The sequence below is a fragment of the Panthera onca genome, chromosome F2 (assembly GCF_046562875.1).
Source record: "Panthera onca isolate mPanOnc1 chromosome F2, mPanOnc1 haplotype 2, whole genome shotgun sequence".
Taxonomy (NCBI): Eukaryota; Metazoa; Chordata; class Mammalia; order Carnivora; family Felidae; genus Panthera; species Panthera onca.
Window position 1 is genome coordinate 71,464,649 of NC_138356.1, and position 11,800 is coordinate 71,476,448.

Consider the following 11,800-nt stretch of genomic DNA (forward strand, 5'->3'; position numbering starts at 1 on the left):
GGGCCTAAGTCCAAAATCCTACGTTTTCCTTATATTACTGCACACTACTTTTCCAGCACAGAGATCAAAAGCAACACTGTGCTTTATAAAAACAATCTCATCCTTCTTTCCTTGTGCCTTTTCATGTCAGTATTTTCATAATAAGGAAAAATGGAAACATAAACGTTTGGAATCTACAAGCCAAGATATTCAAAAGGTAAATCATAGATACGCAGAACGGATTGGTGGCTACCAGAGGTAGGGGTTGGGGAACAGGAGAAAGGGGTGAATTATACCTTTTAGAGGTATAATTCCTTATCAGCACATCTACTAGGGGACATTCTTCTAGGTATATTGGGTCACAGTGAATACTTCAATCTTTCTTACCTACACAAATCTTACTGCAAATGTTGAAATGAAGGCCCACAGAGGAGAACGACTTTACCAAGGTCAGCTGATCCCCCATATCCAGGTTTGGGAGCCCCATTTCAATGCTGCCTTTCCAAAAACAAAATATTCCTTTTCTACAAGTATCTATTTTCGTCTCTTTTCCTAAGCCAGCAATCAAATTCATTTGAAAAGTATGGAAGAGATGTGTAAGTCTAACTTAGTCTATTTTTAATGCATGAAGAGATTACCCTTGTAGAGTAAACTGCGAAGTATTCCAACCTTATTTAGCACATGGAAACAAGAGGGAACACAAAGGCCACAGCTGAGCCCCTCCTCTCCCCTGCCTTTCTAACACTGAGGGATAAGTTGGTAGTTGACAGAGAAATGGGTGCCTGGTAGGGACACCCACCCCCATCATTACCCAAGGCTGCTGAGAAGAGGAATACCCCTCAAACGCGGCCTGGTGAAAGTGCTTAGAAACAGTCTGAGCTGAAACAGTGCCCTTCTGATTCCATTTATCAGTGGTGGTGGTGGCATCTTTTGAAGTGGATTCCTTCAGCCTTGGCAGGAGCGCAGAACCACCCACAGAGGAGGAACTACCACCCACAGACTCCATGAGGCTCCTCAAGGAGGGGGTACCCCACAGCTGGGTCTGGCCTTGCCGAGAGCAGGATGCACCAGGGAAGAAGAGGAAAACCCGCCGACTCACGTCTTTGGCCACTTCCAAATTATTAGGAATTTCCTGAACCGGGGCTTATATGCGTAACTTTTCCATCTGGGATAAGAGAAGTCATGGGCCTTTTTTCTAAATAAGAGGGAAGAAAGCATTCAATATGATGAATATTTTAGAGATGTTCTATATACTAGCATCCACCCTTGTCTATGGCGCCATCGTATCAAAGAGGCTAACGTCACACAAATTGTATCAATGGGCTCCCTTGCCATTGGGCTGCCAGTTGGCTTTGGCTGGTTGGAGGCACTAGTGAGACACAAATGGCTAGAAATGAGTAAAGTCAAGCTACGTGTTATTCCAGTCCTCTTTCTGCCAGGTCCCCTTGGGTTGGTTGAGTCCCTTTTTTAGCGGTCAAGCCCTATCAAGCAGTTTTCTCTCCACAGAGTCACCTCGTCCTCTGTCATTTGCGGAAGTCTTAGTGAGATTGTCAGAGTGACATTGGGCGGAAATTGAGTGATCTAAGCTGGGCCTCAGACTTTGAATCTTAAGTGATACGGAGCTAGAGAAAGAGAACTGACGATGCCTGTGTTGGAGCCTTGAAAAAACAAAGTTCGGTAGCTCCTAACAGATTCCTGGAGCTATGCTGGTCCCATCCTTTTTCAGGTTCTGATTCTTTAAGTGTTTCCTTAAATGTTGTGATTCACCCACATTCAACTGAAAAGGCACTTATAACTGAGTAACTTGTTAGAGGTAACACAGCTAGCAAGTAGAAAATACAGGATTCAAATTCAGGTTTGTTCCCAATACACTATACTAATGCTTACACATGCAAAGAATTTAGAAGTCCATTACCTGTACAAAGAGATTTGAACTCAATCCACTGTTAAAAGCTGAGCAAGTTATCAGAGATGTCTCTGTCTGGTGCCTGGCTATAGGGGAAAATACAAAATAAAGAGCAATTTAGAAAATGGTTATGACCAATAGAATTCTTTGTACAGCAGAGAAACGAACTGATCATCAACGTATAAAACCATAGTCATTTGCAAAAGACTTTTCATTCTCATTTCCAATTCTCTTTTTCACTGCTCTCAGTTCTGAGAATAACTAGAGAAAGTAGCAAATATTTATATCTTATTGACAGTAGGATTTTGTAGTATATGTTATCTGCTATCGATTGAATTTTTGTGCCCCCCCCAATCCATAAGCTGAAAAGCTGATATCCCACACGGGGTTCCATGGTGTCACAGCACTCTGGACCATGAAAACTTAATATCCAACGTGGTGGCATGAGGAGGTGAGGCCTTTGGGAGCTAATTAGGTCATGACGGTAGAGCTCTCATGAATGGGATTTGTACTTTTTTGAAAGAGACACTGGAGAGCTCCCTTGCCCTTTCTCCCCCTTGAGGACCCACAGAGAGGGCATCACCTGTGAATCAGAAAGTATGTCCTCACCAGACACCAAATCTGCTGGCACCTGGATTGTGGAGTGGCCACCCTCCCGAACTTTGAGAAATTTCTATTCTTTATAATTTATACCGTTCATGGTATTATAGCAGCATGAGCAGACTAAGACAATATCTTCACTTTTAAAACTATCCTATTCAGAGACCATTTTTGTCCCGTTTGTCAGATGAGGAAATAAAGGCAACATTGGCCAAGTCATAATTGCAAAAGATCCAAGACCTAAAATTTGGTTCACGTGCTTTTTTGCTGCACTAATATTCCTCAACAAAAATGCTACTGGCATTCTTGAGACAACCCAAAAATACAGGCCCTGGTTTAAAACCTCAAAAGAACATGAACCTATTAATATATATTTTTATTCCACTTTCCCCCTGGAATTCCTATACTCATTCTTTTTGTTCTAAATGTGGTGGAAAACATCTTTGTTGCTTATTTTAGAATTAATCTATTTTTAATTGATATTTCACATGTAATCTTATATTTTTCAGGTGCATAACATGACTCCATATTTTATACATTGCAAAATGATCATAAGAAGTCCAGTTAACATCTGTCACCTTATAAAGTACAAATTTTTCTTGTGATGAGAACTTTTAAGATTCACTCTTAGCAACTTGCAAACATAAAATACATTAGTATTAATTGTAGTCAACATGCTGTACACATCTTAACTTTGTTGCTGTTTTTAAGAAGTGACAGATGAGTATAGTTAGAAGATTAAGTGTGGGCTCCGGTATGAGGAAATCTTAGCATCTGATAATGCAGAACCATCTGCGTTTTAAAATAATTTTTTAACGTTTGTTTATTTTTGAGAGACAGAGCACAAGCAGGGGAGGGGCAGAGAGAGAGAAAGGGAGACACAGAATCCGAAGCAGTCTCTGAATTGTCAGCACAGAGCCTAATGTGGGGCTTGAACCCACAAACCTCAAGATCATGACCTGAACCGAAGTTGGATGCTTAACTGACTGAGCCACCCAAGCTCCCTGAGCCTTTTACTTTCTAACAGCTGCCTTCTGAGATGCCAATCGGTGACGAGTCACAGTGTAGGAGACCCAAGAGGCACCTGGGAAAGAATGCATATTAGCAACTCCACATAATGTAAAAGCTCAGATATTAAAGGTTTATTGACTGTATAAGGATGCCTGGCACTCTCCTTGGCACAGTGAATACAGTGGTAAATAAAACTGAAAAGTTCTGGCTTTCGTTGAGGGAAGATTAAGTGAAAAAAATAAAAATAAAAATATACTCAGGCTAAGTACCATGGTTATAAATAATAAATGTGCTATGATTAAAAAATTAACCGGTGGATTTTCAACATGGTGCTGGGACAACTGGATATCTTCATGCAAAAGAATAGCGCTAGACCTACCTTCACTTCACCCCATACACAAAAATTAACTTACATGGATACCAGGCCTACATTTAAATGATGAAAACTGTAAACTCTTGGAAGAACCTCATGACCTTGGGTTAGGCAATGGTTTCTTCTACAGGACACCAAAAGCACCAGCAATGGGAGGAAAAAGACTCCACCGGAAGTAAATATATATATATTTAAACATCCAGAAAATAAAACTACAGCCCACCAAATGGGAAAATATTCTTGGAAATCCTATCTACTAAAGCACTTGTATCCAGAATATGTAAAGGACTTTACATTTGCATTTTCTTTCCTCTCTGAGAATCATTTCAAAAATGGGCAAAGATTTACAAAAAATGTTAGAGAATTCTTTAAGTGGAATAAAAAGGCCATAACTGGGGCTAAGAAAAATATAAAAGAGAAATTTCATTAGTAAAAGCAAGCCTGTAGTAAAGGTAGTAGATTAAGCACCTACAGGCCTACCTCAAGAAACAAGAAAATCTCCATCTAATCAAACTCCTGAAGGAATGAGGGGAAAAAAATCCCACAGTTAATAAAAAGATCAGAATAAAAATAAATGAAATTGAGAATAGAAAATAAAAGGAATAAAAGTAATAGGGAATAGAAGGAACATGCCCCAACATCATAAAAAGCCATATATGAAAGGCCCACAGCTAATTTCATCTCAATGGGGAAACACTGAGATCTTTTCCCCTAAGGTCAGGAAAACAATGGGGATGTCCACTCTCACCACTGTTATTCAACATAGTACTGGAAATCCTAGCCTCAGCAGTCAGACCACAGGAAGAAATAAAAGGCAAATTGGCAAAGAAGAAGTCAAATGTTCACTCTTCACAGGCGACATGATACTCTACATGGAAAACCCAAAAGACTCCATCAAAAAACTGCTAGAACTGATACATGAATTCACCAAAGAGGTAAAATAGCTGTGTGCTGAAAACTATAGAAACCTTATAAAAGAAATTGAAGAAGACACAAAGAAATGGGAAAACATTCTATGCTCGTGGATTGGAAGAACAAATATTGGTAAAATGTCAATACTACCCAAAGCGATCTACACATTCAGTGCAATCCCTATCAAAATAACACAAGCATTCTTCACAGAGCTAGAACAAACAGTCCTAAAATTTGTGTGGAACCATTAAAGACCTGGAATAGCCAAAGTAATGTTGAAAAAGAAAACCAAAGCTGGAGGCATCACAATTCTGGACTTTAAGCTGTATTACAAAGCTATAATCATCAAAACAGCATGGTACTTGTATAAAAACAGAAAATAGATCAACAGAATAAAATAGAAAACTCAGAAATGGACCTAAAAATGTATGGCCAACTAATCTTTGACAAAGTGGGAATGAGTATCCAATGGAAAAAAGTCTCTTCAGTGAATGGTACTGGAAAAACTGGACAGCAACATGATACTGGACCACTTGCTTTGTTTTGAATTTATTTTCTGTATGTTGTAAGACTTAACTGTGAGAAAGGAAACCATCAAAATCCTAGAGAAGAAAAAGTCACCAACCTCTTACTCCACATGTCTCCAGAGGCAAAGGAAATAAAAGCAGAAATGAACTATTGGGACCTCATCAAGATAATAAACTTATGCACAGCAAACAAAACAAATCAGCAAAACTAAAAGGCAACCTACAGAATGGGAGAAGATATTTGCAAATACCTGATAAAGGGCTAGTATCCAAAATCTATAAAGAACTTATTAAATTCAATACACAAAAAACAAATAATCCGGTGAAGAAATGGCCAGAAGACATGAATAGACACTTTTCCAATGAAGACAACCAGATGGCTAACAGGCACATGAAAAGATGCTCAACATCACTCATCATGAGAGAAGTACAAATCAAAACCACAATAAGATACCACCTCACATGTGTCAGAATGGCTAACATTAACAACTCAGGAAACAACAGATGTTGGCAAGGATTCCGAGAAAGATGTTGGCAAAGGAGCCGTTTGCACTGTTGGAGGGAATGCAAACTGATGCAGCCACTCTGGAGTTTCCTCAAAAAATTAAAGAAATGGAACTACGCTACAGCTTAGCAATTGCACTACTAGGTATTTATCCAAAGGATACCAATGCTGCTTCGAAGAGGCACATGCACCCCAATGTTTATAGCAGCATTATCAACAATAGCCAAATAATGGAAAGAGCCCAAATGTCCACTGACTGATGATTGGATAAAGACGATGTGGTATTTATATACACACAATGGACTACTACTTGGCAGTCAAAAAGAATGACATCTTGCCATTTGCAACAACGTGGATGGAACTAGAGTGTATTATGCTTAGTGAAACAAGTCAGAGAAAGACAAATATGTTTTCACTCATATGTGGAATTTAAGAAACACAACAGATGATCATAGGGGAAGGGAAGGAAAAATAAGATAAAAACAGAGGAAGACAAACCATGATCTCTTAAATACACAGAACAAACAAGGGTTGCTGGTGGGGTGTTGTGTGGGGGAATGGGCTAAATGGGTGATGGGCATTAAGGAGGGTGCTTGTTAGGATGAGCACTGGGTGTTATATGCAAGTGATGAATCACTGGGTTCTACTCCTGAAACCAAATCCTACACTGTATGTTAACTAAGTTGAATTTAAATATTTCTTTTTATTTTAAAAAATGAAAGAAATAACAGGCAACACAGAAATAAAAAAATTATTAAAGAATTGATTGAAAAATTATATCCCAACAAATGGAACAACCTAGAGGAAATGGGTAAATTCCTGGAAACATACAATCTTCTGAAACTGAATCAGTAATCAAACCCCCCCCCAACAAACAAAAGTCCAGGACTGGATGAATTCACAGGTGCATTGTAACATTTAAAGCACAGTTAATACCTATTCTTAAATGATTCCAAAAATAGAGGATAGAAAGCTTCCAAATTCATTCTACAACACCAGCATTACCTTTATACCAAAACCAAAGACACTACCAAAAAAAAAAAAAACCTGCTATAGACCAATATCCCTGATGAACATAGATGTAAAAACCCTCAACAAAATATTAACAAACAGAAGTCAACAATATATTAAAAGGATCATTTAGCACAATCAAGTAGGACTTATTTCAGGGATGCACGTGATTCAATATTCACAAATCAATGTAACAAATTACCAAAAGGAAGAATGAACACCACATGATGATCTCAAATGCAGAAAACGCATTTGACAAAATACAACATCCATTCATGATAAAAATGCCCCTAAAATGAGCTTAGAGGGAATACACCTCAACATAATAAAGGCCATATATCGAAAACCCACAGCTAACATCATCCTCAGTGGTGAAAAACTGAAAGCTTTTCTTCTAAAATCAGGAAAAGACCAGGATATTTACTCTTGCCACGTTTATATAACATAGTACAGGAAGCGCCTAGCCACAGCAGTCATACAGGAAAAAGAAAAGGCATCCAAATTGATAAGTAAAACTGACACTATTTGCATATGACCTGTTACTATATACACAAAACCCTAAAGACTCCACCAAAAAACTACTAGAACGAAGAAATGAATTCAGTAAGGTTGCAGGACACAAAATTAATATACAGATATCTGTTCCATTTCAATACACTAATAACTACCAGAAAGAGAAATTTTTAAATAATCTTATTTACAATTGCACCAAAGAGAATAAAGTATTTAGGAATAAATTTAACAAAGGAGGTGGAAGACCTATACTCTGAAGTGAAATTGAAGATGACACAAACAAATGGAAAGGTATACCATGTTCATGAATACCAAATGGAAAGGATTATTATCCTTAAAATGTCTATCCTTACCCAAAGTAATTTACATTTTTTTAGTTTGAGAGAGAGGGTGCAAGCAGGGGGTGGGGCAGAGAGAGAGGGGGACAGAGTGGGCTCTGTGCTGATAGTAGAGAACCTGATGTGGGGCTCAAACATGCAAACCATGAGATCATGATCTGAGATGAAGTCAGACACTTCACTGACTGAGCCACCCAGGTGCCCCAGCAGTTTACATTTTCAATGCAATCCCTATCAAAATACCAATAGCATTTTCCACAGAACTAGAACAAATAATCCTAAAACTTCTATGGAACCACAAAATATCTCAAATAGCCAAATCAATCTTAAGAAGAACAAAGCTGGAGGCATCACAATCCCAGATTTCTATAAAGCTATACTATACTATAGTATATATACTATATATATACAACACTATATACTGTAAAGCTATTACTATATATACTATAAAGCTATTAATGAAAACAGTATGGTACTGGCACAGAATAAACACAGATTAATAGAACAGGATGGAGACACCAGAAATAAAACCATGCTTATATGGTCAATTAATATTCAACAAAGGAGGCAAGAATATACAATGAGGAAAAGGCTGTCTTTTCAAATAATGGCATTGGGAAAACTGGACCACTTTTATACCATATACAAAAATAAAGTAAAAATGTATTAAAGACCTAACTGTGAAATTTGAAACTATAAAACCCCTAAAAGAAAACACAGGCAGTAATCTCTTGGAAATTTGCCTTAGCAATATACTTATGGCTATGTCTTCTCAGGCAAGAAAAATAAAAGCAGAAATAAACTATTGGGACTACACCAAAATGAAAAGTTTTTGCAAAGGAAACCATCAACAAGTCAGGGAGAATGGGAGAATATATTTTCAAATGATATATCTGGTAAGAGACTAATAGTCAAAATATAGTACATATAACAATGCACAAAAAAACTGATTTAAAAAATGAGCAGAGAACCCAATTAGACATTTTTCCAAAGAAGTCCTACAGATGGCAAGTAGACACATGAAAAGATGCTCAACATCACTGATCATTAGGGAAATGCAAATCAAAACCATAATAAGATATCACCTTACTCTAATCAGAGTGGCTATTACCAAAACAAGAAATAAGTGTTGTCAAAGATTTGGAAGAAAGGGAACCCTCAAACACTGTTCATAAAAATGTAAATTGGTACCCCCACTGTGGAAAACAGTATGGAGGTTCCACAAAAAATTAAAAATAGAAAGACCCCATGATCCAGTAAATTCCACCACTGGGTATTTACCCAAAGAAAATGAAAACACGAATTGAAAATGATATATGCACCCCCATGTTTATTGGAACGTTATTTATGGGGTGCCTGGGTGGCTCAGTTGGTTGAGCATCTGACTCTTGATTTTGGCTCAAGTCATGATCTCACGGTTCGTGAGTTCGAGTCCCTCATCGGGCTCTGCACTGACAGCGCTGGGAAAGCAGACTGCCAGTTCCTCACAAAGTGAAACATAGAGTTACCATGTAATCCAGCAATTCTACTCCTAGGCAAACACCCCAAAATGAAAACGTAGTGTCTGCATAAACTTGCAAATGAATGTTCGCTATAGCATTCTTCACGATAGCCAAAAGGTAGAAACAAGTGAAAACGGTAGACGAATTGATGAACAAATTATGTTCTATCCATACAATGGAATAATAATCAAACATAGTAAGTACTGACACCTGCCACCACTTGGATGAACCTTGAAAACATGCTAAGTGAAAGAAACAAGTTACAAAAGGCCACATGTTCTATGAGCCCATTTATATGACGTGCCCAGAATAGGCATTTCAGTAGAGACAGGAAGTAGATTAGTGGTTACCAGATTCTGGGGAAAAGAGGCAATGGGAATGATTGCTAATGGTAATAGGATTGTTCTTGAAGGATGAAAATGTTCCAAAATTAGGTAGGGATTGTTGTACAACCCTGTGAATATACCAAAAAGCACTGAGATACATCCTTTAAAAGGTTAAGTTTTATGGAAAATGAAATAGATCTCAATAAATTTGTTATAAAGTAACTGGCAGGGACATAGAATAACTCAGTCCCCACCATTGTTCCCAAAATATTAAATGAGGGATGTGTGTGACTCCTTTTTAATAATAAAAAGAGTTTATGTTTTAAGTGTGCATATTTGTATGTGCATACATTTTTTGAAAAACCTGAAGCAAGAGTCCTGGAATATAGGTTGTAAGGGTGGAAGAGAATCTCTGGAGCCAGACTACTTAGGTTCACATGAGATGCTACCACTTCCCAACTGCAGAATCTCAGACAACTTCCTTAACTGCTCCTAGTTCCAGGTTCCTTACTAGTAAACAGAGTAAGAATAGTGTTTCCTTTGTGTATGTGCGTCCATGTGTGTATTAAACTAAACAATGTTTACAGTGGTTCGGTAAGTTAACTGTTACTGTTGTCATGGTTATTATTACTCTCCCAGCAGGACTGGACTTAACCTGAACATTGTGGAAGTGTGATCAAGGCTTCTCTCTCTTCCTATTGACATTTCACAGATTGCTGGCTGCGGCTGTTCATGTTTCTCTCCCTATTCCACCTCCTAGAATTAGCCCCCATCGCCACCCCACCTCCAAGTCCCCAGGGATTGTTTTGCTTTGGGAATGAAACTGCATAGAAGGAAGAAGGAGGGGGAGGACACCTGGGTGGCTCACTCGGTTGAGCATCCAATGCTTGATTTCGGCTCAGGTTATGATCCCAGGGTGGTGGGATTGAGCCCATGTCTCCACACTAAGCATGGGGTCTGTTTAAGATTTTCTCTCTCTCTCTCTGTCTCTCTTTCTCACTCTCTCCCTCTCCTCTCCTCTGCCCCTCTCCCCTGCTCATGCGGTCTCTAAAATAAAAAAATAAATTAATTAAAGTTAAAATTTAAAAAAAAAGGAGGAAGGATGGGGACCACTGGAGTCCCATATCCATCCCTCAGCCTCTCCCTTCTCCTCTCCCCAAAGCTGGGTCTTATCAGTAGTATTTCTGGAATCTGCTTTATCCCCTATGTTATCTCCCAGCAGACTTGTAAAAATAGCTCTTTGGATTGAACTGCTTTGAATATTACCTGCTTTGGGCTAGTTCAGAGAGTTAACAAGCAGTTCCATTCCGGGAAGTGCAAAGCCAAGGTGATGAAGAGGGAACTTCAGTGGTGTGAGAAGCAGGCTGGATCCTCCTTCAAGCTCTGGGAAGAAAATAAACATGGGTGGTAAAGACAACTGAGTACCTACGTGTGTCCCAGGAACAATCATATCACCCACCAACGTTTTGTGCTTAGGCCCCTGAGCCAGAAACTTGTTCATTAGAACACTTGCTCTGGGCCAGGCCCAGAATGAGTAAATTACAGGGAAATCTAAGTTAGCAACAGGGGCAAAGGGATAGACGTCTGTAGAAAGGGAGCCTGTATCGGAGACATGGGGAGTGGGGGCAAAATAGGTAAAGGGAATGAAGGAATGCACGCATGTGTGTATGTTAAACCGTGTTCAATTTACGTTAACTTATGTTCAGTCATTCCTCTCCCAACAGAACCGACTTAACCTGAGCACCGTGCCACGAAGGGGTGACCAAGACAAAGGGGTGGCTTCCCCAAAGAGGCTGCAATAGAGCTGCTAGGAGACCCCGAGAATTGGTAGTCCTTTCTTGGCCTCCCATATCCCTAGTATTTTATATTATTAAACTGATTTTTTGGACAGCTTGAACCCAGCTCAGTCTGTATCCAAAATTAGTCTCCCATCTCCTGTTGATTTCTGTGGGGCTGCCCTGGGGGTATTCAAGGAAGGGTCTAGGAACCCTACCAAAGATACTACTTGACTGGGGTAGAGGGATGAGATTTACAAACTCTTTGAGGGCATAGCATCTTGTTAGATTATTGACAATAAGCAGACAGACTAACAGGTTTCCCAGGCAAGGCTCACCTTTAGACTGGCAAATATTTTCTGAACACCTTCTCTAGGCCACATGCTGGGAATACTGTGTTGAATGGCCCCTGTTGGCCCTGTTCCCCATCCTCACAAGCAGGGCAGTGAATCCTAGGTCCACTGCCTTTGTTTGCCACACCGTCCCCCACAGAGCCTGGGGATGATCCTTGCCTCACCTGCT

The 11,800-nt window shown here is 39.2% G+C and overlaps 1 long non-coding RNA gene across 3 annotated transcripts in view; it reads right to left on the reverse strand.

The window, feature by feature from the left end:
• LOC132664519 (uncharacterized) overlaps positions 1 to 11,800 on the reverse strand; it is a 398,084-nt gene that overhangs the window by 16,719 nt on the left and 369,565 nt on the right. For all 3 annotated transcript variants that reach the window (XR_009603738.3, XR_009603739.3, XR_009603737.3), the window contains exons 3-4: positions 10,770 to 10,886; positions 1,895 to 1,971 (exon numbers count right to left, since the gene is read on the reverse strand). This is a non-coding gene — a long non-coding RNA (uncharacterized LOC132664519). The remainder of the gene's footprint in view (positions 1 to 1,894; positions 1,972 to 10,769; positions 10,887 to 11,800) is intronic.